The sequence below is a fragment of the Pteropus alecto genome, unplaced genomic scaffold (assembly GCF_000325575.1).
Source record: "Pteropus alecto unplaced genomic scaffold, ASM32557v1 scaffold21, whole genome shotgun sequence".
Taxonomy (NCBI): Eukaryota; Metazoa; Chordata; class Mammalia; order Chiroptera; family Pteropodidae; genus Pteropus; species Pteropus alecto.
This window is the reverse complement of record NW_006436282.1, coordinates 10,028,085-10,054,702: the sequence shown is the minus strand read 5'-3', so window position 1 is coordinate 10,054,702 and position 26,618 is coordinate 10,028,085. Positions and strand designations below refer to the sequence as shown.

Below are 26,618 nucleotides of genomic sequence, written 5' to 3'. Positions count from 1 at the left end.
ATGTTTATTTGATACAAAATATGATCTCAATATGTGTTAAGTAATATCTTCATGATTATGATAAGTATCTGTTTTGCTAATAAAAAAAAATATTGAATTTGCTTGTTTTATAATTAGGTTACCAATCCATAATAAATTTTACATTTGAATATTTAAATAAAAGATATTTTGCAGTTATAATAAAATGTTATGGAATGCAAATAATAGAAATATTAGAATGCAAATAATTAGAAATATTCGCACATTGTCCAAATAATGCTGTTGATAGTACTAGTGTTCTAGTTGTGTGTAGCTTTTAAGAAAGTCAAGTTAATATTCTATTTTTTAAAAGTCATTTTGAGGTAGGAATATGATCCTCATGTTTGTTTTCATTTGTCAGTGCTGAATTTAAATTTTTAAATTTTGGAAGACAATTTTTATTCACTTTATTTGAACATGGAGGCAGGGAGTACCTGCATGATTCAATAAGGAGATCGAAGTTTGATTTATTATTTACATCACAATTTAGAAAGCTATTAAAGAATTTCATTGGCTAGAACCACAAAAGCTTTGTGATTTAAAGAGTACCCCCAACATAATTAGTTCTCAAGTTAATTAGTAGATTTTGTTGGCATTTTATACATGTTTAACATTTATCATTTATCTTATGGATATAAAGATTTAATTTGCATTGAAAAGAAATAGAGCTTTAAAAAGAGATTCAGACTTTTTTTTTTTTTTGTAAATAATTGCGTAAAAATGTCTGAAGACCAAAAGCAATAGCAGCGAATTCAGGTACAAAATAGCAGGTAGAACATTTTAGCCACCAGCTATTAATAGAACATATTAACTGTGTAGAATATTTTTATATTTAGAAAACCACCCATATGCTCATCATTTAAATTTCTTTCTATCCCCCTTTCACTAAATGAAACATTATGTTAGGTCCTAGGGAGTATATAAAGATGAACACCATTTAGTTCTACCTGTGAAAACACTTACAATCTAGTAAAATGTTATACAGTTGACTCTTGAACAACATGGGGTTTAGGGGAGCCGAAATCCCCTGTGCAGTCAAAATCTGTGTAGAACTTTTGCCTCCCAAAGAGCTTAACTACTAATAGCATACTGTTGGCTGGAAGCCTTACTAATAACATAAACAGTGGAGTGACACATTTTGTATGCTATATGTATCATATACTGTATTCGTAATAAGCTAGAGAAAACAAAATGCTATTAAGAAAATCATGAAGAAGAGAAAATACATTTATAGTGTTTATTGAAAACACTTGTAATAAAAACGTTTCCTTTAACCTCAGTGCTTAAAATTCAGTAGATGTATTAGAAATATATTTTTTTAAATAAAGTGGTTGTGTTGGTACAATATGAAAATATAGGTAATAGTATCTGAGTCTTAATTGCTCCCAGAATTAGATAAAGTTTGTCTGAAAGTCAAGCAAATAAACTCAAAGATCCTCTCTTCATCATGCTCGTATGCTCAGAAAGTGGGAATTACAACAAATTTGCATTTGATAAAAGCAGAATAAGCTGTTGACATAAATATAATTACTTTGAACAGACACTTTCAGCGACTATGCCCCATGGAGATGAAAACAACTTTTTATTTTATTTTTAATTAAACATAATACCCCCAAAATGTGGTCAAACCTACTTAATACAGGTAGAAGATAGAATAATAAAGTATAGGTTCTGTCTTAATCACTCTACTCTATTAAATATTAAAGGTCTGTTATTAATAGCACTTTTATAATGGATGTAATTTTCTACCTTGAATGAAAACCTCATCTCCTTTCATGTGTTCATTGCTGAAGTTATATAATCTTTTCAATTCTGAATCTTATACCAAAGGAATTTTCTTTTGACTATGTGCCGTGTCTTCTTTGTATCAGTCCCAGTTCTTGACTTGTACTAAATGCTCAACAATTGCTCAATGAATGAATGAATGAATGACCACATGATTGAATGGAATGAAGGAAGAAATAAAAAAGAGAATAAATTGCCACAGAGCAAATTAAATAAGTTATTTCAGGTTTTGGTGTGTAAACTTTTGCTATCAGGGAGATTCTATGTTTTGTGGTGTTTCAAACTGTTGTAGTGATTAGCTTGTTATAATTTATTTCTACAGTGAATTAATAGCCATTTTCTTAATTACATTTAGTAGGGAAAAGCTGGTAAAACTAAGTTTTTACAAGTTGTATATCTTAACTTGACAAAACCATGTAGTACTTACTAGCTTCTTTCTTTCAGGAATGGCTGGAAGCCACTCTCTATAGGAATGTTTTAAGACAAATAAAAGAGAAACTGAGTTTTCAGGATGAGATTTTAGAAAGAAGGCTTAAGAAAGCCACAGGCATTCTAATCCTACCTCATGTCTAAGTTGAACTTTTAGAGTAAGCCTATTTCTTGACATTTTAACATCTTTCAAGAAAAGAGTTATGATAAAACTTTACTCTCTGGGTAGTCTTTGAATATGTATCACTTATTAAAATCCTCCTTGGTAATCAAAGAAAGCCAAATAATTGTATCTTGTAAGAAAATAATGGTAAAGTGAACTTCTCAAACACCATTTTCTGTATGTTTGTTGTTCTGCAAGCGTGAGTATGTTGTTTTGGAAGTATGCATTCAGCCTTTGGTAAATGACAGGCAACGGACATAAATTTATGAGGAGTCAAAACTAAAGTGGTAGTGTGCTGTCTGATCATAGAAGTGACTAAATGTGTGTATTAAATGCTATAGAATTTAAGTAAATTATGGAAATGTAAAAGAATTTAACCACCCACATACAAAGGGCAAGTTATTTTCTCCATGTTATATTGAAATCCCAAGCTTACATGCCAGTGATCATATAATAGATGCTCATGTGAAAATTGAATGTAATATTCCTACTCACACCTTAAATGGTAAAAATTATGTAAATAAACTAGTTCAGCTCTGTACAATAGCAGGGTGATAGGATAATAACAATAGCACTGGATTTGGGGCCAGACCTGGGTTAAATACATCACTCACTGAGTCACTTTGAACATAATAGGTTATTTAGGGTCCAAATGAATCTAAGCATTTTCCACCTTGAGAAGTTACTATCAACTTATTTAATAGATACTGTCCCTGAAATCAATTTAATAGGAATTGTCCTTAGTAAAGCTTATGAGTAAGAGATTCTGGGGGATTTTTACAACAGATCCAAAGGGCCTTTGCTTCAATAATTCCACCTCATATTCCCAAGATTTCAAAATCTGCTTGTTCTTCTGTCCTTAAAAAAAAAAATACTTTCTTTCTAATACACATCTTCAGGAGATACATTAGCTTAACTTACTAAGTGATAATGATTTAAGAAATTTCGGGCAAACTGCCAAAATAGCAGGAAAGGGATTCTTTAAGTGGATGTTTCATTTAAAGAACTTCAAATCATGTACCGTCTATTTTATGTGCCCATAAGCTCAATTCTGATAAAGTTTACTAGTTTATAAAATAATACACTGTTGATCACATAGGCAGGCAGAAGGTCAAAGAAGAATATTTAATAGAGCCACAATTTGAAGCCTATTGTGCAAACAATCTTTAGTCCTAGCGCATAGTTTATTGACATTTGTCTTCTATTTTTATTGTACAGTTTATATGAATAAATCCAAAATATACTTTTTCCTTTATTTATAACTGATAAACAATTTTGTTTAAATGGGCTGCCTGATTGTCTTTTGAATAGTCACCTGGGTAAAGACAAAAGACTGAACACCAACCTTTGTAGAATTATTGCCTTGTAGCTATCCTCAGCAACCAAAGGTGGTTTTAATTTTTTTTTAAATTAATCTGTCACTGCTAGATTATTGTTGTTGACAAATCTGTGTATCTGTAAGTATGTACTATAAGCTTAGGATGGACAAGTGTTTGGACCTCCATGTCTGGGAATTATGCCATCAATACCCACAGTTGATTCACATGTTTTTTTTGGCTCTTTCCCCTCATGCCATCTGTGTGTTTGGCATTGTGCCTGCTTGCTAGTTGGTCAGACCTGTGCCAATATCTATGGATAGTACATAGAATGCTGCAAAATGTAGCATTTTAAAGAGGAAAACCTGCTTCAAGGGGCGTCACATTGGTTCAACATATGGCCTTCTGAGGATACCTGAGGAGAAAGGGTGAACAAAGACATGGAACCCTCAGATACTCCCAAATAGCAAAAACAAAAAACAAAACAAAACAAAACAAAACCCACACACTGAAAGTCTCTGTGCAAAGTATGAAATAAAAACATCTTCATATACCTTATGACTTGACGTATTTAAGTCATATGTGGATTTTCCATGAAAATGTTGTTTAATAAGAGACCATTAAGATGTTTACATGGCACATTTAGTATTTCAGGAGCATTCCTGATAGTGTGCTCAAGAGAGTTAAGTAAAATTGGCAGTAATCTTTGGAGAAAATATCAGAGCTTAAATGCTCTTAAATTTCGAGGGCCAGAGATTGGGATGCTAGGTTTTGTAATTGTCATGAAAAGCACTGAAAAATATATTTATCTTAATTTTTATGTCAGTGAGTGAGACTTTTAATAATATATATTTTGAATTAAGTTAGCTATGCTAAGTTATGCTGCAACAACAAGTAAGCCTTCAAATCTTTATGGCTTAACAAATAGTAGTTATATCTTGTCCATGGATCAGACACCTATTCTTTAAATAACCCAGGCACCAGGCACGTACAGCTAGCACCTTTGCCATAGTGTAAGTACATTGTCACCTTGGCATCATCCAGTGTACAGTGGGAAAGAGGACAAAAAAGAAGGAATCCTAGACACATAACTAGTCATGACTAGAATTGATACCTGTAACTGCTCTCACCTCCACTTAAAATCTACTGCCCAGCACTAGTCAGTGGTCAGCCTGCTAGGAAATATAGCACTGAACAGAGAATCAGGGAGTAATGATATTTTGTTCACCTACTTTTAAACAATCCTGGACTGTCAGGATCCTTAGAGACCCCAGGTATGATCTCTTCAGAGGTCTGTGTCTGGCTATCTAATTCTGTGATCGAAGTGCCTTGTAATATATAGCACATCTTTATTTTGTGGGTGAGTGAATGAACAAATGAATGAATGAATGAATGAAAGCTAAACACCTGTTTACTTATCAGATCAAAAGAAGTTAAATGACTCAAAAATTTTGAGTTAGCTAGATCTTTTGAATCCTGGTGCAACTGTGCCAATTTAGGGCATATCGTTTACCTTTTTATGCATAAATGTTTTGAAGCTAGAAAATTTAATCGTTCCCTTTAAGAGTTTAAAAAATGATTAAGAAGTAATTTTTGACTGTAGGAGTGTGTTTTTTGCCTCCAGAGAAATGTACTTTACATTAAAGTCTGGACTCGCTCTCAGCATGCTCTCTGGAGTTAGGACAACATCCTTCATGTGGGTGAGTTTGCATTTATTGGTTTGTGGGAGGCCTGGAATTTTGTCCTTCCCTAATAAGAGGATTCTGCCAAAATCTTTATTCTGAGTTACAAGGAAGTGCAGTTAGTCATAGTGCAGTGCACAGTTTGAACTAGAGACTATACATTTAATAACACCGTAAGTCCTGCTATGTAGCACATACACTTGAAAATATTAGATGAGACCTACAGAACTATTTGGGTGTAGCTAAAAATGAAAGGATTTTAAATCACTGTACTGGCAGGGAAGAATGTTGTTCTGTCTTTATAATCAGCAGTAAAGAGACCTGGAAATTAAATAAGTACACTGGAGATCAAGAGAGGGGATAGAGAATTTACACAAGGACATTTTAAAGAAGCAAATAAACTGGGCATTTGAGCATCATTCACATTCATATTGCCCCAACACTTTCTACTCCCATATCTTCTTGAAGACAGTCTGCTAAAATATGTTTTCTGTTTGGAGAAGAGAAAGAGCCTAAAGGATATCGACATCTAAGGTAAATGATTATATATATATACATATATATATATATATATGTGTGTGTGTGTATATATATATATATATACATATATATATTTTTTTTTTAAGGCAATTTTAAATTGAGTTTTGGAGACAAAAACTGAAAAACATGGACTAAGCATTTTCAAAATCTTCACAAGGCAGTACACTTGTGACAGAAAGTAGTTTTCAAGATAAGGGAAGATGAGGATAAGTATGGAAAATCAGGTTAGAAAAAAATTTTAAGTATGTGAAATGAATAGGATATGAGTGCAAGAAATGGGATGTCATATCTGACTGAGCTCATATCTTGACCACAGCATGTGGTAAAGGAAGAGCACTGGACACCTTTACCATGTTACGAAAGCGTTTTCTCTGCTTCTGACCTTTAGAATTCTAGTCTTTGTTGTCTTGAGGATTTTAGCATGTTCAAGAGATGATATAGAGTTAACTAAATGACCCTGATCACACTATACCTAATTTGTTAGGTTGAGAGAAATCATTTAGTTTTCGGTCACATATTGACTAGTGTAGATAGAGTCAAATCTTGGAAATTATCCACTAAAATATCTGCAAGTAAGAGTCTCTAAAATAAAAATTAACTTCAAGTCAACCATGGACTTTTTGTGGGAATCGCGTCTTTTTCTATTTGATTTAGAGAAAAGCAATACTTTGGGTAACTTTTTTGTTCGTATGCTGGCAATTTATTGATGTGGGTTATCACTTGCTTCAGAACATTCGTTCACTTTTAAAAAGGTAAGTAGAAGAGTGCTTAAAAGTTTACAATACCTTAGGAATCACATCTCAAATAGATGAATGATACTCTGTGAATCACAAGGAATAGCTATAGGACATAAAAAAAAAAAGGCAACAAGTTCATCTCTAGATGCATCTTAGCTGTAAACCTCTAGCCACTCCTCGTTTGTCAATACGGAACTTTAATGAGTCCGGATAAGAAGCTAGTCAATGGATATCCATTTAGCTAGTGATAATCTGAACTCCAGCTGATTGTCCTAGCAGCTGTGTGACTTCATTACCATTAGAAAGGCATACAGCCAAGCCAGCTGGTACCCAAACAGGCTACTCAATACACAGAGCATATCTATTTGTTGGTTTACACATCAGAATTACACAAGGCTTCATGAAAAGTTTGGAGTATAAAATAGAATCTGCATAAAGATTTAATTTAAAGGGCTTATCATTACTATGCCAAGTACAGCTAGTTTGTTTTGTTTCTATATGATATAGTATATTATGGTTGTTTTCGGTTCTTCCATAAATGCAGCCTACATGCAAAATTTGCATTTAGATACCAAACATAACTGCACATCATAATTTCCCAGTTAAGAAAACATCTTTTTGGTTGTGTTTGTTTTAGTGCTTACAACAGTGCATTTTCATTTTTTAAGGCGGCTTTAATAGAAAACAGTTTCAGGAACTTTTTAATAGCTAGTTTACCTTCCATCTGTCCCTTTCTGCCCTCGATGCCACTGTCTAGATCAGAACAGTGTTGGCTGTCCTTTGCACTTTTGTGAAAGTTTTCTAACTGGTGTTGGCCCTCTAATCTCTCAATGCTTTACATTACTCAGAAAATTGTCTTGAATCTCATCCTCATTGCATAGAGCAGTATTTTGTAGGATAGTCTCTGGCAGTCTGCACCAGAAGCAACTGGAATGCAGATTTTAGCCCCTTTTCAGATCCACTGATTAAGTCTGAGTTAATCTTATTACTACTAATCTTCGACAACTAATTCTATAATAATGATACTACAGGTAATAACCTAATTCTTGACTTGAGGGTACTCCCAATTTAATCAAATGATTAGCACTGAAATAAAAATGAGTCAAAATATAGATTATGATATAAATTCAAAATATGTGAAAAATCACATTATGTAAGTAATCCTTACAGTGTTATAGGCGAGAGAAAGCAATTTGTTAAAGCCACAATCTCCTTTTCAGCATAACATGATAGACAAGAATTAATCAGTTCCTGGAGAGATAGTCACACAAATGTAGAGCTGAATTTTGGAAATGATTGTAATAAGCATGTCTTACCAAACACATCTCTTTCAAAGAACAATATCAAGCAGGTCTTATATAGATGTTGAAGTACATAAGAACTTTGTATGTGTGTGTGTAAAATTGAGCAGCAAAAAAATAAATAAATAAATAATGGCAGAGGTACAGGCATACAGATGTTTTTAAAGCAAGGACTCACCACAACATATAGTCACATAAATTAGATCCTAGAGAGGCATATAATCACAAGGGGAAAAAAGACAAGAACATAATTACTGGAGTGAAAGTAAAAAGTCAAAGGACAGAGCAAAGCTTTTCAAATGTTAAGCTGTCTAGTGGTGCTTTCATTGATTCCAGTTTTCTATAAGTAAACCAATCCTTGAAGGGAATTTTGGAAAGAGTTCAAACTGAAGGTATTAGAAAGCTCTCCGGTGAAGGAGAAAGGAAATCTGATAGAATACCGGGTAAGAGTTTTCAGACAGTAGAAATTGTGCTGGGCTTTGAATGATTAATGCAAGAAGCAAGAGAGGTTTTGCAGTTGGGATGCACTGTGATGGCAGTGGTAGTATAGATTATATCATAATTTCAAGGGCTACATATGCCTAAGAGTTTTAACTGGAATTATAAAACCCAAGATAATCTAAACCTAATTCGTCAATCTAATGTCAAAATTTGTGATCTTTATATTTCTGTCCATTATATTTAATGCTCCAACTTTTGTAAATAACATTTTAGTACCAGAAAAATAAGTATTACCAAAAATATTTCAGAGTCATAAATGAATACCGAAATGACAGTATAGGTGTATATTGCTTACTTAAGAGTTATTTATTGCTGTGTAACAAACTACTTAATCATGTAATGTCTTAAGCAACCATTTTGTTTTGCTTATAATTTTGTAAGGCAGAAATTGGGAATGTGATCAGTGGGTGATTTATCTCTGCTTCATGGACATTCACTCTGGCAGCTGGGCCTGGAGGGTCTATATCCAAAATAGTTTCTTCACTCACAAATCTGGTGCCTTCGTTCTGCTTGTCTTTTCTCTTTTTCTCCCTGATGAGAAGGCCTCTCTGTATTCTCACAGCATGGAGGTCTCAGGTTATTTGGGTTTCTTACATGGAGGCCGACTCGCCCCCAAACAGACATTTCACCAACAAACTTTCCAAGGACACAAGTGGAAACTGTAAGACATAGAATATCACTTTCACTGGATTCTGTTAGTCAAGCCCAGATTCAAGAAAAAAGTAATAGACTGCCTCTTTTCCTGGGATATGATGTGTGAACAGATAAGGATAGAATTAATTACAGCCAGTACTGTGACAAGCTACATTGACCCTCTTGCCCCCTAAATTTATGGCCATGTCATATGCAAAATATACTAACCATCTCCCAACATCCCCAAAAGCCTTATCCCGTTATGGCATCAGCTCAAAGTCTAGAACCTTATTTCAATCAGTTCCAGGTATAGATGAGGTTCCTAAGTGAACCTCAGATATGACTTTTTCAATATGATTTATTTTGAGACCTATTAACTAAAGAGACAAATTATCTACATCCCTTATACACACCCAACATAAAATGGCATGGGGTTAACATCAATTGACACTCTCATTCAAAAGGTGAGGAAAGGCAAGGTACAAAGAAGTCAGTGGTTCATTCTGAAATCCAGCAGTGCATGTACTGCCAGTTTCTTGTTCAATACCCAGTTCAGCATCCTGGAGATGATTTTCTGAGCTCTTCGTTCTGCTTTCTGAGTTATTGTTTGTTTGTTTTTCTTTGTTTGTACAGAAAAGGACAGCCATGTTTTCTGTTAAACAGTTTCCTCAGCCTGCTACCTTCCCATAGTAGATTGGGGCTTCAGCAACCTCATTTCATTTTGTATTCTATGTCTCATTCAGGCCAACTAGAAGAGTTCCTTTAAAAACTGCATGCTTTCTATGCGTCAAATTATAAATCTGTTCCGTAAGACAGCAGGCTACCCATATATCTCTTCCTGATAAAGACTTTTCTCTAACTTGGGTTGACTAACTTGGGACAATGCCATTCTTAAATACCCTATAAGCATCTAAAAGACCTTAATAGAGTCTATAACATGTACTCTTAAGAGCCTTAGAAGCCCTACTAGGTGGGACCTTAAACATTTTTAATGTCTTAACAAAAATCTTAGTCTTAAACCTGAGTCCTTAAGCATGTATGCTGAGGTGAGCTCGATTCTCATTCTTTTCTGCAAAGTGAACCTGCAGTCAGCACCTCATGATCTTTTTCATTACTTTTATTCTCTGAGTAAGAACAAAGGCATTATGTTAAGATGTTATCTATAGTTTCCCTAAGATTTTTGAGTGATGGGTCACAAGTTATTGATTTAAGAACATATTGAAAACTGATTGTCTTATGATTAGGGTCTTAAGTGACTTGTGTTACAGTAGAATAAACAGATTAAAGAAGACGAGATTCAACTAGACCCAAAAGGCGGAGGCCGGGTGGGGGAGGGGGTGATGGCAGTTAAAAGAGAGGGCTCGGCTTGAGGGAGATAGTTACAGAACCAAGAAGACAGATAAGTCAAACTAAAATAAATATTTTATAGTCGATATTGATAGCCAATAAAAATGATGTCTGTATAGGTTATGATGGCAAAAAGCTCACCCATCTTTCTTGTGAAGAGTTCCAAATGAGAAAAACATACTAAAAAATGGAACTAATATATATATGTGCATATATATATTTAGATCAAATAAAGCCTTGCTTCCCACCAAAGTTGATAATTCTGTGCCTCAAATAGCTTCTAGATGCCAACCCAAAATAAACTGAACTATATTCTTGGACAAAAAACAGTAAAAAGGACAGAAAATAAATTTGAGCATGACTGTATTTGGGGCATTATTTGCTGTGTCTTACCACTTCAGAAATCTGTGTAAAAACCTTTATGTAGTAATAGTGTAAGCTCTCCAAAAAAGAATTACAGCTATCTTTTTAGAATGAGACCCATCTCTAACAAATACCCCTTTCTTCCTTCTGTTCAAGAACTTGTGGTAAGTGCTGGATTGTCCAAAACAAATTAGAACTCTTCCTTCATATTCTCAAAGCCCTTCATGTTTAAACACAATGTCTTTTCTTCCTCTTCAAACCCGCTGTTCTACCTCCATCTTCCAGTGATCCCTCCCCTTTTCTACCAATTGTAATGTACTTCCCACACGAGAGCGATTAGTAAATTTAAGGCAAACAAGTAAACTACTATATTGCTATATGAAGTAATTAGTATTTCTGACATTTTCAGTCTATTAGAATGAATATTTTCTCATTCCACAATCCAAATTAGTTAAGTCCTATTTGTCCTTGCTAGCAAAAAGGCTGACAAGTGCCTATGGATAAATCCTAATAGTCATTCATAGAGTGGTACACATTTTGCAGCAAAAAGAACAACAAAATGGTGATTCCCTGAAATTACTTTCAATAGACTTAAATTTGTATGATTTATCTTAAAAGAAGAAGGATGCTTACATTTTAATGTAAAAGACGTCTGTTCTACTCTTGGTTCAGCACTAACATTTAGACAGGTTATTTCTCTGAATCTCTAAGCTTGAATATCCAAAAAATGTTCACGTTTTTAAAATTCCATGGCTTGTGTATGTTTCTTTTAAATTTGTAGTTCTATGATTTTATAATACCGTGTGTTAAGTTGGCTATATTAATGTATCCTTAGGGGAGCAATTAAAAAAAAATGGTACACTTAAGTTTGTGAATATATTTTAATGAGATTTAAAGACATTTAAGCAAGGTAAGCATCTTTAACAAATGCTATTAAGGAGAATGCATAAAGTGGCAAATTTGCTTCAATAAGACAATGTTTGTTTGCTTTAAAAAATACTTTCACAAATTAAGGAATAGAAATAAATTATATACCTTTTGTAATGAAATATATTCCTCAACTAAGTTTAAACCCTTCAGATAGAATAAAAAGTGATTATTTCCCCATATATTTTTAAACTATAAGAATTAACTCAATACAAATGGACATAAAAATCTAAAATAAGTAAAGACATATTAAATGTCTGTTTTTATTAATAAAGTTAAATGTACAACAAAACTTTAAATGTGAGTTTTAGTAGTTTTAGAATATCAGTTGTCCTCCTTTGAGTGCCTCCTGGTTATGTACAACAGTTCTTTCAGCATTTGGTGACTTTGTGTATATAAGATGACTTGCCATCTCCTTGAGCAGAGGGAGGCAGTTGAACTGGATTTGAATATTAGTTGTAACCAGATATTGGTTTTGCAATTTTGCACAATTTACTCAACATCGTCAAACCTCAGTTTGCTCAACTATATGTATAGTAATATCCAAATCAAAAAGTTATTATTCTTCCAGGTGATCTAGTCAAGTTTTAGTTCTTACCTACTAGCTCTGGGTCTTTTGCTATTCTTTAGGTTATGTAGCTGAGGCTCTTTACACTCACTTGTGCCTGACTGGATGGGTACTGAAGAATATAGTGACACGTTCTGTTAAATGACCTGTTTGATGAACTCAGGAGCATAGAGTTGACCAAGAAAGATACTTTCTGTGATGTGGAGAATGGAATTCAGAGTTCGAAGTAATTTTCCCTCAAGTATAATGGAGGGCGAGTGTTGAAAATTAAACATGTTCACTTTTCTTACCACTCTCCCGCCTTGTACAATCTACATCTTGAAGCACCCACACATAGTTTTAGAAAGACATTCCTATTAGATATATTGATTTTTGATACCCTATCTGAAAATAGGACTGCATAATCACCAACATAATTTTAATAGTAATTATAATATCTGAAGCAATGCTACTCTCACCTACTTTCAATTTTATTGCAAAAAAGAAAATCGCTTCTGTTTTCAAGAACTTGAGAGTATTATCCTTTTTTCTTTATCACTGATGTATCCCAACTAAGGTTCAAAGAAATATAAGACAAGGAAGAAGAGATTGACAAGGATTATGATTTTCCTAAGCACAGGATATGTTTTATTTGATTTGTCAACTTGGAACCTAGCTCAATATTTGGCATGTTGTAAGGTGCTCAATAAATATTTATTCAGGAAATTATTTTGAAAGTTAGTTTGAAAATGCTCATTTTGAACAAAGTATCTGTATAATATACCACATGACGATTCTTTTTTTTCCTTGAATCACTGTGTTCCGAGTAAAAGAACTCCTAAAAGGTTCTATATTTGCAAAGAAATAACAGCCATTTGTAACTAAGAAATAAATACTCATCCATTATACTATCTTATCACCTTTAGTATTTTTAATATGCCACTGAGTTTTATCTTAAAAAATTCAAGAACAAATTGCTTCAGGCAGTTATTATAAATTTGACCATATGGCCATTATTTCTGCAATCTACATTTGAAATAAAAAACAAATCTTATGCACATGTTTGATAAAACATGGACTATCTATTTGTTAAAGGTAAGGCAAAAAGTGGTACTTCAATAATTTTTAAAATGCAAGTCAGTAGGTTAAATATTAATTTGAATGTCTACAATAATGAGGACCTTTGCTATTTAAGGAAGTCATTATTCCAATGTGTAGTCAACAAGCATATTGATTTGAATTAATTCATTACAAAAAGTCTCCAATCATTTTTAACATAAGTTTTTCCTCTTTAACTGTAGCCTGAAGCTTGTGTCTTTTTTTTTTCTTTTGTGGTCAATTTAGCAACAAATTTGCAATTAATCATTTGCTGATTGCAATGAATGGTCTGTCAATAATATGCAACTCACATTGCTAAAAGGGTTATACTGAGCTTTATTGTTTTCTTTTTGTCTCGGGAGTGCTTTGCCTAGCTATATTTTCTAGAATGTATTTTGAATATTTGTTTTGAGATAAGGCATGCCAGTTTTAAAGAGACACTACAAGCTTCTCTGAGGGTATTAATCAAGATATGCCCTAACTTTCTTTTGGCATTACAATATTTGGACATCTGTTCTGACTCCTTATATGTGAAATAAAACTCATACCAGATAGTAGAATAAATGAAGGGTTTCATTATCTTAAATGTCATAACATTTGTTTGAATTATCTTGTGTAGATTTTAAATGCTGAAATTGTCATCTTAGTTTGTTTCATCTATTATGCTGTCCTTTTAAAAGACTATGAGCCTAAAAAAATTCTTTTTTCCATTGCATTAATAATTTAAAAGAAATAATTTACAATTTTATGCAATAACAGTGAAATTGTTGTGGATGAGCTATATAGTCTGGTAATTTCTAAAAAGCATAAATATTTTACTGAGAGAAACATACCCTTTTAAAGCACAAAAGGTTTCTTGTTATAATGGCTGTGCATTTAGTGACAAATAGTACATTTTTAAAAAGCTGTGTGTTGACCATTATTATAGTTCTCTTTGTGTAACAGTATTATAGAGTCTTGGGTATTCACTTATTAAAGTATTTTCCATTGTGTACTTCAGGAAGGATTTGTTTCTGAATTCCATGGTGCCACTAATTAGTGGTGACGACATTTAGAGACTCATGGATCAACTTGAAATATGAAAAAAATATGTTTAGTGTTTAATAATTTAATGGTGATAGATATCAATAATACTATCAAATTTGACTTAAACTACCCCTTAATACTCTTGCCTTTCTCGAACTTTTTGTTTTTTGAACCAGTAAGATAGCTGTTTATCATGAAGCCATATCACATATATCCACTAGGCTTGAAAACATTGGTAGTCCTAAATACTAACTTTGTGTCTTTTTTTTTTTTTTTTTTCATTTCACATTAGAGGAAAAGGGTGACATACAATTTGACATACATAAAAGGATTTAACTAAATCATGAAAGCAAAGTAGTATTTTACAAATGTATCATTTTGAATATCTTTTAAAAAGTCATAAGCACTTTCATCCTTTTATTCACTTTGCATATTTGATGTCAGAGAGTCAGTGATGGTTTGCCTAACAAAACATTTCAATCCAAGGTGCCTCATAATAATTTGTTTGTGAGACTCATTTAAGGTGGTTGTAATTCTTAAGTGAAAACCATTTTTATAAATGTTACATATTTCAAAAGAGAGATGAACCAAAGTTTAGATTGAATTTATATTCTTATATTTGCAAAAGCAGTAATTTTAGATAGTGGTGTCCTCAATTAAGATTAGCATAAAACCGTTTTATTCCAAGTATTAGATATAGATTGTCTCAAGCTGTTGACACATTTGAGTTAGAGACCTAAACTCTGATCATTTTATAAAACGCTAAATAAAATACTACATTAACATATAAGATAAAATGATAAATACTTAATGAGATAAAATGCTAAATTAATGTAATAGAAAATATACTCTAACTTCCATAAGACAATACATTTTAGTTATGCATCTGCTCTAAGCAAAGGGACTTTATAATTTTAGTTGAAGAACATTTTCATGCATTGTAAACTTTCAAAGGCCTTAAAATATTTAAACTAATATGTTGATGACAAAATAACATGGAATATTTTGTCCATTCATACATTTATAGATCTTGTATTAGACTATGGCATTTGATTAAGGTCACATTTCTATTGTTCCAAAATATACATGATAGGAAATTCTGCGAAGAATTTTTTTTCTTCTTTGAGTTAAAAGTAATAGTTTTTTATGTGAGAATTCTTCATGGTAAGTCATGTCCCAAAGGCTTTAAGTATTATTATCCAATGATCTATCAAGAGTTACTATCTCTTCTTTTAAGTCTTCAAATAGCAATATGGAACATAAAACTATTTTTATCTTATAAAGTTTAAATAAACATACTTGAACATTTATTTTGTGCCTAATCATAGAACCATTTTTCTAAAAATATTAATATAAAACTATTTTATCAGAGATAGTAGCACTAGGAAAATATGCCTGTTAAAGTTTGCATTGGTTAAACTTTCAAAATAGATGTATTGAAAAATAGTTATGTTTATATAAGTATACATAAATAATTTTATCTTTTGCAAAATTTGACTGTGGTTATTACTGTTTATTAAAACATACAAACAGTATAATTAAATTCCTTTTTATTTTTTCAACTCTTCAAGTTTAACTTTTATTTCCATAAACCATAAATAAGTAAATTTATTGTTATGATTTTTCTTGCTATTGAATGCAAAATATAAAAATGATTTAAATTTCTTGGTACCTGTTACTTTTTCAGTGACCCATGTATCTTAATTTTATAGGATCGGTAATTACATGGAGTACTAAAAACAGTTTTGTGTTTGTGAAATTACTTTATAATGGGATAATAAATTTAAATATTCATTAATTGGAAACAGACAAACTGTGGAAGTAGATATATACCTAGTAGGTTTAAATTTCAAATATTTGAATAGAGTTCTAGAGGCAGATACATTTTGAATGGTAGAGTGAGCAGAGGATGGAAGCCTCTAAAGCTAAGGCTCGGATTTGGAACTTTGATGTTTAAATGATGGATTGCATTAGTGTGTCAGATAATTAGAAGGAAAATCACTTGGTGTACCCTTATAGCAGTTTAGGTGGGATGTGATCAAACGTGGACCAAGGCAGGAGCTATAGGAATAAAAAGCTACACATAGATTGACAGGACTGGTTTTGAACTCTCTGGGAGAAAAGTGAAGAATGAGCAATAACTTGAACTCTGAACCCAAGGAGCTAGGAGTAGGATGATGGGATCAATGATGGGAATAACAATTTTAAGAAGAGGATCCACTTTGGAGGACAAGATGATGTTGAGTTTGAATTCTGAGCATGCCACTTGCATGGCAATATAAAACATGGGTTTGGAAACATGGAATTCAGTATAAAGAGAGCAGTCAAGGCCGCAGAGAGTGATCTAGATTTTATCAGAATAGTTAAAAGCTTTAGAAGGATATAACCAAAAATGGAGAGATTTTAAGATTGTGAGTTTTGAAGAAGTGGAGGGCAGTGCTAATTATTTCAAGGATCAAGAGAACAATTCCAAGAAAGACTTCAGAGTTCACTAATTGGAGTCATTTTTCCCATGCTGTGAAATTTTTAATATCTTTGATCTTGTATCAAAACTGTCAATGAAATAGGTCCCAATATCAATCTCAATATCACTCAACAAAGGTATTCAAACAAATATATGGCACATTTTAAAATGCTTATTATTAAAACTTTCTGGAAAGATAAGGAAATCCAGGGACAAAACCAATAAATTTTCACATATGAATTACTTTAGTAAAGAAAATATTGGTTTTTTAACTTAGATCAATATATTGTATGCAAATTGCAAGTGAAGACTGTTTTTAATTGATATATTTAAAAGATAATACATGTATTTTAAAATATCTTCACTTATGAAGTCAAAATTTGACACAATAAATTTGCAGTGACAAGTTTTACATTAGCAAATCCAAATACAATGAAAGGGAAATAATTACCACTGATTTTCAATATCTTCTATATTGCAGGTATTAATTTGAATTTTTCACCAAACTATTTTCTTATTCCTTACTATTCCTTACCTCAAATAGAGGAAACAGTTTCCCCAGAGTCCCACTACTAACAAGTGACAGAGAAAGGATTCAAATAAGGACTATTTAATTCCAAATTGCTAGTTTGTTTGATTTTTTTTCCCTATGAAATATTAAATGGTTGTTTATTTAACCTAATCAAATAAAATAAGAATCAACGTTAATAGAATAATGCAGTGCCAAAATCTAAATTATTCATCATCACATGTAAACATTCCATAAATTTGTTTATCTATTTCATTGAAAATTTTTATCCAAATATTGATTATTGGCTATTTTCAAAGGGAAGATAAATTCTTAAAAGAAATGACTTTGTTAGTATTACAGTAAAATAGCACATAAGTTTTTATTTGAGATTCTAATATTTTTTAAATATTTTCTAGTTAACAGTCTCTTTACTAGTCTCATTAACCATCGATGTATTTCACTATTTGCTTGATTATTTGAAAGATGTTAGCACACACCATCACATCATTATATTTGAATATAAGTTCATAGTTTCCAGAAATAACTTTAAGTAGGCTTTTAGCCATTCAGCCTTTCAAAGACATAGTGATTGTAGTCAAATGACATATTTTACCATACATTTGGATGAAGGCAATTATTCTCCATGTATGTGTATATACTTTTTATAAACAATCACTATTCAATCAAAGTCAAGGCTCACCAGGAAATGTTAAAGGACTAAAACTCAACTTCTCATTGTGGGGACTGGACTTTTGGAGACCATACAAATGTACTTGTTTAAAAATATGAATTTAGGTGACACAGTTGAGTCTACTTATTCATTATGTGCATTTTTAAAAACTAGTTGTTAAATTTTAAGAAAAAATTGAACAAGCAAAAAGCTTCAGTGTGACCAAAGAAGACTTTGTCATCTCTGCTGAACTTTGTCTTCTTTTTCTATCTCAGTTGGAGGCACCATAATAATCCAATACCCAAGTCAAACCAGAGAGTAGTCATCTCTGATCCTTTCCTCCCTTTTGCCACTCAGCCAATGCCCAGTCATCAAGGACAGTATTTACCTTTTAAATATTTCATGAACAAGTACCTTCCTTTCCATACGTACGTGCTACTACTGTTCTAATTCTGCAGTTATTTTATATCTCTCCAATATGGAGCCCAACAAATAAATCATCTATACAGTATCGAAGTGTTTGCTCTAAAATGCAAATAATGTCCTGTTTAAAATATTTCTGTGGTTTCTTGTTTTAGAATCGAGTCTCATCTCTCTAACATGATTACAGGCCTTGCCTTTTCAGACCCACTTGTGTTTGAATTGGAAAAAAGAGTATAAAGAAGAATCCCAATGAAGGTCATTACTGAAGAGACAGGCAGAGGAAAAGTAGCTTGCCAAGTAAACTAAGACCTGCAAAGTAGGAGGAAAACCAGAAATCGGTCCGATCCAAATCAAGGCAAGAGAATATTAGAAGGAAGGAAGAGAGGGAGGAAGGAAGAAAAGGAAAAAAGGAAGGAAAGAAGGAAGGAAGAAAAATTGAGTCAATTGTCAAGAGGTCAAGGATGCAGTTTATAATGGTGTGATAAATTATACTTCAGACTACAGTAGGATAGGGAGTGAGAGTAGAAGAAGCAAAGAGAGAAAACCTAGTCAGTAATTTTAAGTGGTGAAGTTGAAAGGCAGAGTGCAGTAGGTTAGAGAGTAAGAGGAAGCACGGAAGTGAAGTTAGACATTCTAGTCAGTATCTATAAGAAGTCTGGGTAAAAGGTGAAAAGGCAAGTGCCAGCATTTTGCAGGCACAGGAGGTTAAGGGATTTTTTTGGTGTACATTATTGATACCTAAGCAATTCTGATATTAAGAAGAAAGAGCCCATAGAGAGGGAGAAGATGAAGTGTGGAAGAGGAAGGATATAAATTCCAGATGTATTGTGGTTCCTGAGAGATTGAGAAAGGATAGGAACCCTCCAAACACAGGTCTGGGGAATGTTCTTAAAATAGAAGGATACTTCTCTTGTAACAGAGGGGAGAACAGGGTATGTTTGAAAACATTTTACATTAGGTTTGGTAGTAGGATGTTGGAAAGTTCCTTGGTTAGCTGTGTATGTGTGTGCGTGTGTGTGTGTGTGTGTGTGTGTGTGTGTGTGTGTGAGAGAGAGAGAGAGAGTTTAGAGAGAGAGAGAGAAAATGAGAGAGGGAGAGGGAGAGAGGGAGGAGTGAGAAAGTCTAATATGTCCATAAAGCCAATGTCTCTGTGAAACACTGTTGGCCACTAACATGTTGAGGACTTCAGCAGATTCCAAACCCAAATTAGAAGCCAGTAAGATACCGTCAATCAAAGATCAGGCCTGGAAAGACATTAGGTCTAGAACAACTCTGAAAAAGTACTTTCAGCTCAGGCAGTTGGCCTACACATTTGTCAAGAGGAGGTTTGATTAGCACTTCCAAAATCATCAAGTTATAAATACTAAATTCTATTCTAAGGAGAATCTTCTTATATTCGTTTCTTCTAGGAAATTTCATGATGAAAAATAAATGTTCACAGAAGGAAGGTTTCACAGAATAACAGTTTTAAATATTTCAAATTATTTTAAAAATAAAAATAAAATGACTGAACTGTTTATAAAAAAAAAAGTACTTCTGAAGTCCTATTCTGAAGCAGAGCTGAATTTAAAGGATGACCCAAACAGAATATTTCTTCCATATTCATATTTCCCTGGAAACTACGCATGTCTTCTAGGAAATTTCATGATGAAAAATAAATGTTCACAGAAGGAAGGTTTCACAGAATAACAGTTTTAAATATTTCAAATTATTTTAAAAATGAAAATAAAATGACTGAACTGTTTATAAAAAAAAAAAGTACTTCTGAAGTCCTATTCTGAAGCAGAGCTGAATTTAAAGGATGACCCAAACAGAATATTTCTTCCATATTCATATTTCCCTGGAACACAACTACGCATGTTAATAGTCAGTCCATTTCCAATCTCTAGCATCTCTAAACTCTCCAATTTCAGAAGATCTCACTTGTCTCCCTTCCATTATATTGTCATCTTGATCACCAACATGAGATCTACCCTCTAAACAATATTTTAACTGTATAAAATATTATTGACTATAGGTATAATGTTGTATAGCAAATCTCTAGAGTTTATCCATCTTGTCGGACTGAAACTTTATGCCCTTGGATTAGTAACTCCCCATTTCCCCCTCTTCCTAGGCCCTGACAATTACCATTCCACTCTGATTCTGTGAATTTGACTCCTGTAGATACCTCATATGAGAAGTGTACTTCTTTTTCTTACAGAACTTTTTCTCCAGAAAAACAGTCCAAAAGTCATCTGAACTTTCTTTTTGCAGCACACAGAAAAGAGAAAAATTAAGTGGATAGAGGAGGGGGAAGTTCTGAGTCCTTGTGTGTTAACAGTTTGAGTTCTTTCACAGATAGAATGGTATACATTTATGAGGTTTAAGGGTTATATGTCTTAACAATTTGTCACTATGATACATTTTCTTTAGAACATACAGTACTGAATCATGTTTAATCATGGCTCAAGAAAGGCATGTGGATGATATTTAGGACTTTAAGATTTTATTACCACTCTCGTTATGGACTTCCCAGGATCACTTCATAGGATTAGGAGGCAGAGATTAAAGTAATGTCTCTAATATTCATTACTTCTGTGCTTCTGTGTAATCTAAAGCAATGTTTGCTATATATTCTTTTATTGTTATTTATGGATTTGCCCTCAGGACTCTCAACCAGAACTGGCATCTCTGCCCCAGACTGTGGCTCCCTCCTCCCTCCCCAGCAAGACTGCTCCTTCCTCCAGTACCTAAAACCTGTTGACAGGATCACTCCTTTCTCTGCTGTCCACAGGAAGGTCCATAACAGACTAATTGCAGCCTTGTTTGGAGATAGTAAAAGCAGACTAACAGGAGCACCTTCCACATATATATATATATTTAGATACGGAATAGATCTTAAGTTTTATAATACATTGAGAAGCAAAGTAATTTTATCTCTGAAGAGTTTTGCAAATTCAGTTTCCAATATTATTCATTCATGAGGATGATGTCATAGCCCTTTCCCTCTTTAAAGCAATGTGGGACTTCTGTGGTCACTTTGTATGATGTTCTTGGTAGCATTGAGACATGAGGTATTTTTACTGAGGGATTTTGGGTTCACATTCTTCTAACTTCAGTCAGATAAATTAGGGATCTTTGATTATGATCAAGCTACTGACTTACCAATTTTATTTTAAGGACTATGATTATAAGGAAGCATAGTTAAATTTATGTTTATTCTTGAAAACAAAGAATAAACACAAATCTTATTCTTCTTTATTAACACGAACATCAAGTGAACTATCCATATTGTTGGGATAAGTAAGGAAATCACACCCTGTGTCATGGATTGGGAGACAAAAGAATAAAGCTAGCTGCCCTTCTGGCGAGCTGCATAACCTTAGGGAAGTCCCTTAAACCGAGATAGATATTTTCTTTTTAAAATATAAGGATTAGTAATTTTAACTATAAAGGCAAATAATTGAGTGAAATAATTCTCAGAAATCACCGTAACAAAATTTACAGACATTCTATCTTTATGTTTTCAGAAGAATGAAATGCTTGGAAGTGATCACCTGTGTTTCGGTTAAGATAGTATTTGGCTGCGTGGAGCAATAACAAAGTTACAAGTCGGGGGCTTCTTTTTCAGTTAATAGGACATCTGGAGGAAGTCAGTTCAAAGCGACTATGGCCATCAAGATGTTTTAAAAGACCAGGTTCCTTTTTTTTAATCTCCATGCATTTTTCAGTAATGGCTTTTATCCTCATGTTTTCAAGTTATCTGTTCTACCTCTTAGGAATTACCTCCATATTTCTACGAGTAAGGTAGTGGTGGTGGAAAAAGATGGAAAGTGGAAAGGAACTATATCTAGATCACCATTCCTAGTTACAAAGAAACCCAAGGAATTTAGGATTTGTTTGTTTGCTTGCTTGTTAGCTGGATACATGGCCACCCAAATGAAATGAGAATTTGGTTGGTTAAAACCAGGAGGGAAATAGATATTAGGAAGGTAATAAGCAACGTCTGCCAGAGCCTAATTTTATTTTAGAACCAAAATACCTTTGGTAGGTATATAGTTCTAGGAAAGAAATGTTTTGTAGGAAAAAAAGATGAAATCTTCCAAAGGGACTTCCCTATGTGTTTGTTTAGGAAGGCAGAGAATGAAGACAGATATATAGGAAGGAGAAGGTAGAAGAACAGGAGTGGGAGAGAGGACAGGAGAATGAAATGTATAATGCAGTACTCTTCAGTGAATTTCTCCTTTAAGATGGAGCATATAAATAGTGCATATGCTGTCACTGTGAAATATCTTAATGACATCAACTAAACTATTATTATCAATTGTTTTTCAGATATAGTCATATTTGGAAATCTTTCCTGTAATAAAGCTAGAGTTGTTTTGGAAGCAATTCTTAAGAGATAGTCTTTCTAGGCAGTAGACTATGTGACTGTAAACTATTTACATATAGACATATATTCTGGTTTATGTTTTGGCTATGTGCATCATCAGCACTACTGGCATTCATTGACTTCATGAATGTTTTATGGAGAGCCTTACTTTCATACTTTTTCCATGAAAATTATTTTTGGCTCTAATAAACTATTCATTTTCCTGCCCCAGTGTTATCCTCCAAGGGATCCTACCCCACCCATCTCACATGCAGTCTTATTTCCACCCTCACCTTTGAGATCTCCTCCAATTCTTACTTACAGACAGTACATAGAACTTATTTGGTTTTCTAAATCTCATTTCCTTTTTCCTTTGCACCCACCTCAGCACCACTCCTACCTGTTTCACTACTTCCTCCCTCCCCTTATCTCACTTCAGTTTACTTGTTGCAATCATACCACATTGGGCATATTCTGAATCCCAGTTTAAATCACTGGTAATATCACACCAAGTGTTGACTTAGATTTATTTTGGAAATGCAAGAATTATGCCTAGTTTGAGATATTATGGAAACTGCTATCACATTTCAACCACCTGGGTATTCAAGGATGACAAGATTTTCTTTGCAGATTTGCTGAAATTACATCAAAGGACTGAATACATTTGCAGCTTTTTATCAGATTGAATGAATACTGTAATGACCGAATTAACCTCAGACATAAACATGATTGATGTATGCAACCTTTTTGTTTTAACTAAAAAAAGATAGCTTGATGATTGAAAATAATAGATATTAGCAAAATGCTTAGGATTTCCAGAAACTAAAACACAATCAAGTATCTAATTTACTGTGAAAAGAACTGTTAAAGGGATATGATGTTGCCTTGGTTTTTCTGAATTCAAAATCTCGGACAAGTTTAGAGATTGTAATAAATAAATACTTTAGTATTTAAGTCCATACACTTTTCTTTTGAAACTGGAAAAGAAGGCTGCTAACTATGAGATAAGACTTCTTCTACAGGAAGTAAACACACACACACACACACACACACACACACACACACATTTGAACCCTACACCATTCAACAGATACTGGCAGAATTTGTAAAGTATTCTAGGCCTGTGATCATCTTAACTAAATCTTTTCTGTAAATATTTTCTAGTCAGGTGATACTTAAAGAAGTTGATTGGTTCTGTGTTAAGGTGCCATCAATTTGTTCTGTGACATGTTACTTGTAGACTAGTATTCATTTGCCTAGTACTCAGGCAATGTAATAATGTAATAATGTAGTAATACTTTTCTTTTTTTGTGTACTGTTAGGATTTACAAATATCCTCACCAGAAATATTTAATTAGTAGTAACCTGGGGAGGTAGATATGGGCTATTTCCATTTTTCAAATAAAGAAACACTTTCCTAGGAATAGAAAATCCTAAGAAAACTAAAACATACCACAACATAGCAGCCTGGAGTCATTCAGTGTAAGCAGCTCCACACATTGAGCACTGAAGGTTGTGCTGTGCAAGGTCTTCCATACTTAACAGGATAGCCTTAGCCTTTAAGATTACTTAAAGATGATACTATATATCAATTTTAATGAAATAAATGTTAGCTCTTGTTATTATTGAGTTATATACACACATACATGTATATGAATATGTACATATGAATGTGTTGAAATCTATCAAGAAAAATTACTCACTTTTTGCTGCTTACAAAATCAAAATAATGAGACTTAAATTTAGTTTGCTTTAGTAAAGATGGATATATTTTATTTTTATTTCTAAGATTTTATTTTTTAATTTATTTAAAATTAAAGTAGTTTATAAGTTTAGGAAATAATAAAACCAATTTGAGAGTCAATAAGTACATATTTCAAAATTATGCAATTTACGTTTTAGCATCTCCTCTTTCGATAAAATTTTGGTATGGATATAAAATAATGAACAACCCAACTACAGATAACACTCTTTCAATTGCTATTCAGAATAATCTTAAAATACCTTTAACACAATACTATAGAGGGGTTTCAGTATCCTCCTTAAAAGATAAGGAAGCTGTGACACATTAAATAAGTAATTTGTTCAAAGTCATGAGTCTTGGCAGTGAAACCTGTCTGAATTCAAAGTCCATCTATTCTAGGTTGTGCAAGTGATGCTGATTTAACTTCTGTTTCCTAAAAATTGCAATACGTAGAGATAGAAAGGGTAACATTTAGATGAAAAAAACCCCACTATTTTAGCTTTTTATTATTTGGTCTCTTTTTAGAGAATCCTAAAATATGGCTGCTGGATAAGTTTACAGCATTTGACAGTTCTCTTTCAAGCCTCTTGGGGTTATGCCAAAGAGACAGAGTCCCGTGGGAATTTGGTCTGAATTCTCATCCAAATGAACACCTGCTGCCATTGTTCCTTATCAATCCTGTAGTCAGCAATGCCAACTCTCTCTTTGTGATGGAACCCATTTAACACAAGGAAAAGGCATGCCAGTGTTCCTCTGTAGTCTTTATTTTCCTTCTCTCTTTACTGTATGATCCGTTGCCCAAGTATCTTGGAGGTAGAGCTAACATTAAGTTTATCTTTGGCTATTTGGTGTTCTATATTTCTAGGAGTTTACTCAGTTATAGTCCAGTCTACTAAAATGGTCTTCTTTTGATTTTCTCTCTTCTTCCTCTTCCTCTCCTCTCCTTTCTCCCTCTTCCTCTACCCCTCTCTTTCCTTTACCTTCTCCGTCTCCTGTTTCTGTTCCTTTGGAAAGGAAGAGATTTGTTATTGTAAAAATATATGCTTGTAAAGCAAATTATATTACACAGTTTATTTTTAAAAGTCTCAGTTCTCTAAATTAGCAGAGGCAAATAATTCAAGCAGAAGTAAGTTCAATGTTAATCTCCCTATGGATAACCAATATTGATTATTCATTCCTAGTACTCAATTAATATTCCGTTGCTTTTGTTTTACTGGTCTACTGGTTGTATGCATTCAATTATAAGGTATTCTATATTGATTTTGAACCAGATTAAGGTTAAAGTAAAAATAAATGACTTTTAAAAAGTAATAAAATGATCAAGCTGCCTGATATATCATAAATAGCCCAACTCAGATTTTTTCTATAATTTCAGACCACAACAAGAAAACATCACATTCTAAAATAGGTTAATTATGACTTATTAGTGAGAATTAAAAAAAGAGGAAACTCTGTGATTGGGTTTGAGAACAATCAGACCAGTAAAAGTGAACCATCTTGATATTCCTGCTTCTAAGCAAACCAGGAAGTTGACCATGTATATATAACAAAGTTATATCTTAGAATATGAAACCGTAGAGGTTTTGTTATTGTTTTTTGGTAACTTTTTTTTTTTTTTTATAAATGTTGTTTCTATACATACCTATCTATAACTTTGTGTTCTTTTCACTTGTGAATTAATTCAATTGCTCCACAATTTTTAGAGGATAAGGTGTACAGAACAAAAATGTACTTCTATCACAGCTCTTTATTAGTCTTTTCATTTCATTCATTAGACTTTTAATCCTTGATTAGTGCTTTTGAGATTCTCTCAATTACACAACTTTTTTATTTCCTTTGTGTTTGGTTTTTCTTATTCTTTTATCTCCACTATGAAACAAAATTAACAGTTAATCACAACAATACCCCCGTTTCTATTGAGATGACTGGTAAATATATTAGTTTCTCATTGGAATGATTAATCATTAAAGTCAACAAGAACTGTTTATGCTTGAAAAGCTAGAATCTCAGTCTTCCCCTAGTCTCACATATTGAGTGTG

At 33.0% G+C, this 26,618-nt stretch overlaps 1 protein-coding gene across 7 annotated transcripts in view; it reads left to right on the top strand.

Annotated features, from left to right (window-relative positions):
- The window catches only part of DGKB (diacylglycerol kinase beta), a 586,550-nt gene that overhangs the window by 299,503 nt on the left and 260,429 nt on the right, over positions 1-26,618 (top strand). The gene's annotated exons all lie outside the window — the stretch shown is intronic.